Genomic DNA, 3,561 nt, shown 5'->3' with positions numbered 1-3,561 from the left:
ATTCGAACCCGGGTCTTCTGCAAGAACAGTTAGTGTTCTTAACTGCTGAGCTATCTCTCCAGCCCCAAGAAAGCACAGGGTTTTTTGTTGTTGTTTTTCGGGGGAGCTGGGTCTTTTTTTTTTTCCCTTTTTGAGACAGGGTCTCCTTGTAGCCTCAGCTGGCCTAGAACTTGCTATGTAGACCAGGCAGTCCTTGAACTCAGAGAGATCCACCTACTTCTGCCTCCCAAGTGCTGAGCTTGCTGCCGTGCCATCCTTCAATTCTTTTTAAGCTAATGGCTGTCATCTGTTTATGCCAAGTATCACGGGTTTCCCCCTCAAGGTGTGATGTGAAATTTACTAACATTATCTTACAGAAAGGACAGCACTTGGCCAGGTCACACAGATGCACAATTAACAGCACTATAGTCCCATGCCCTGGGCAGGCAGATGACCAGAACTAAATGAGCCAGTCAGCGACTTATACCAAAGTACACTGGAAGAAATGAACAGCAGCTGATGTCCAGCATGCAAGGGCTGGGTGGGTCTCCTTCAGTACCAGGGGAGGTCCTGTTAGGTAGGGCCCTGAGGCTGAGACCTGTCAGGGGTAGGGAACAGCATTCTCGGCAGAGGGAATGGCATATGCTAAGGCTCTGAGGTCAGGGAGAGATGGAAAAGTTTGGAGGACAGGAAGAAACCCAGTTTGGGCTAGAGCCAGGTAAGGGACAGAGAAAGTGGTCCCTGAGGATTCTGGAGACAAGGCTGTCGATAGTTTCCCTGTGGCTCTCATTCTTTTCGCTGAATGTTCGGCTCAGTGTGTTGTGTGTGTAGCCAAGGACCTGTTGCAGCCTTCCTCTACCCAAGGCCAGCTGAGGAGACTCCCAGGCCGAGGGTCTGTCTGTCCTCCAAGGCTCTGGAGGCTTGGCTTGTAGCATCAGAGAATCTGGCCTTTGGAATCTCACAGTCACTGAACAGGAAGCCCCGAAGCCAGCGATGGGGTTGGGGTGAAGTCATGGATCAGTCGTCTGATGTCCCCTTTTTATTTTTCATTACAGCCTTAACATATTCAGTAACACATTCCAGAGCAAGGATACATCTCTTTCAAAAGTGCCTGTACTCTTTTACACATGAATATTCAATTTTCCAACACCATTTATTGAAAATACTGTCCTTTTCCCAACGAATGTTCTTTGTACCCTTGATAAAAGTCAATTGGTTGTGGGCTGGAGAGATGGCTCAGAGGTTAAGAACATTGGCTGTTCTTGCAGAAGACCTGGGTTCAAATCCCAGAACCCATATGGCAGCTAACAACTGTCCATAACTTCAGTTCCAGGGGATCTTATGCCCACTTCTGGCCTCTGCAGGCATTGCAGGACATGGCTGCACTTATACACATGCAGCTCTCATACTCATACACACACACACACACACACACACACACACACACACACGTAAAAAATTAAAGAAAAAAGTTGGGAATGGCCCCAGCTTGGTCATCATAAACTGAGTCTTTTAGACCTATCTGAGGAGTATATCTTGTTGAGGCTGATATCTTCTGATACATAGTAAGTGTGTATTCTTGTTTACTATCAGAATAGTAAAGGAGTTTATGAATTACTGACTCTTTTGAGGACTGGTTTGACTCACTTAGTTTTGACAGAACTGATCACAGTGAAGGCAGAGGCAGGTGCCTTAAACTGGGTCATTTAGGGGCATCTGCTAATAACAGTCAAGCATTCTAGTTTATTTTCCCCTCTTTCTACCCTTGGGCGACTTTGTTGTGACTTTTTAATGTGACTTTGAGGCTCAAACCTAGAATACATGCACTCAGTACATCTGCTTCTGAGCTACACCCCACTCCAGTTTTGCCATCTTTTTTAAGTCCCCAGAGTTCCACTTTTTAATATTCATGTCATTTAAAAATCTGGGAATCTTCATGAGCTTTTATAGTGTTCTTTTTTTGTTTCACTAGTTTCCTGGCAGTATATAGTACAAGGCTGACCCTTTCTCATGAGCATGAGAAGGATCCTGTCAAAGCCCATCTATTTTTCATATAATTATATTATATTATATGTCATATAATTGATTTGTTTTGTTGTTGTTTTGAGACTCAGTCTTGCTTTGCTTAGGCTGGCCCTCAACTCCTAGACTCAAGCAGTCATCATGCCTCACTTTCCTGAGTAATTGGGACTTACAGGCACATACTGTTGTACCTGGCTTTGGTTTGGTTTTTTCACATAAAATTAAAGTGCCATTGGGCTAAGGATGTAGCTCAGTTGATAGAGTGCTTACCTAGTTATACACAAAGCCCTGTGTTTCATTCCCAGCACCACATAAACTAGGTGTAGTGGCTCATCCCTGTAATCCCAGTACTTGGGAAGTAGAATCAGGAGGATCACAGGTTCAGAGTTATCCTTGGCTGCATAGTGAGTTTGTGGCCAGCCTGGTATATATGACACTTTGTCTTTAAAAAAATAATACTAAATATATAAAGACTATTGGATTGAGAGAGAAGAGTTGGGCAGGTTGGGAAGTTGGGTGATACCCTATAACCTCAAGAACCTCCAAAAGTTGGCTGTAGATAACAAGTTGCAGAACTATCTTATCTTGTTGTTACATCAAAATAGGACAAGTGTTAGGAGCATTTAACCCATCACAGAGTTGCTCTCTGTAAGGTTAGGTGTGGTGTTTTGTTGCTGGTTTTGTATTTGGTGAGAATTCTGTATAAATATGATAGGCCAGCAAGGGAAGACTATAGTATGTTGGTAAAGAAGTAAGGAAGGAAATACTGCCAAAGAAATGCATAGTCCCTCTGTAGCCTTTGCAGATTACCTATCAGCTGTTTACACGGAGTATAAGATGCCTGAGGAATCACTGGCGACTCCGTGTGCTTTGGCATCATTGCCCTCTCAGTGCTTCCAAGTTGTGATCTTTTTGATTTACTCTTGCTCTTAAGTTTTTGTGCTTCCTCTGATTGCTGTGTGTTCAGCCCTTTAGTTACTTCCTTCTACTGTTCCTTTATGTCTTTCCACTCTACCTGATACTCATTGACAATATGAACCTTATAGCATTTTTATTTATGTGTTTGTGTGTGTGGCTGTGTCAATGTATATCACATCTGTGGGGGTGCCTAAGGAAGCCAGAAGAGGGCATCAGACCTCCTGGAGCTTGAGTTACAAGCTGTTGTGAGCTGCCTGACACAGGTGCTGGGAACCGAACTCGGAATTGCAGTAAGCCCTCTTAACCTCTGAGCCATCTCTCTAGTCCTTGAACCTTAGACTTGATAGTGCCTAGTGATCTATTTTCTTCTGGTTCTATTTGCTTACTTTTAATTTCATTGCTGTGATTTGTATATGTGGGAATACATTTAGATAGAAAAGGAGAAGAATTGAGTCTAAGAGAGGAATAGCAGAAAGGGGGGGTGTGTTAGTTACTTTCCTGTTGCTGTGATAAAGCTCTATACCCCACAGGGACCTATAGAAGAAAGAGTTTGTTTGGACTGGAACAGGAAGCTGAAAGATCACATCTCAACCACACATAGAAAGCACAGAACAAACTGGAAGTGGGGTGAGGGTATGAACT

At 43.6% G+C, this 3,561-nt stretch overlaps 1 protein-coding gene across 5 annotated transcripts in view; it reads left to right on the top strand.

The window, feature by feature from the left end:
* Dmxl1 (Dmx like 1) overlaps positions 1 to 3,561 on the top strand; it is a 182,538-nt gene that overhangs the window by 42,532 nt on the left and 136,445 nt on the right. The window lies entirely within an intron of this gene.

The sequence above is a fragment of the Nannospalax galili genome, unplaced genomic scaffold (genome assembly GCF_000622305.1).
Source record: "Nannospalax galili isolate Female #2095 unplaced genomic scaffold, S.galili_v1.0 scaffold843, whole genome shotgun sequence".
NCBI classification, from domain to species: Eukaryota; Metazoa; Chordata; class Mammalia; order Rodentia; family Spalacidae; genus Nannospalax; species Nannospalax galili.
Note: the sequence above shows the minus strand (reverse complement) of the source record. Positions and strands in the feature narration are given on the sequence as shown.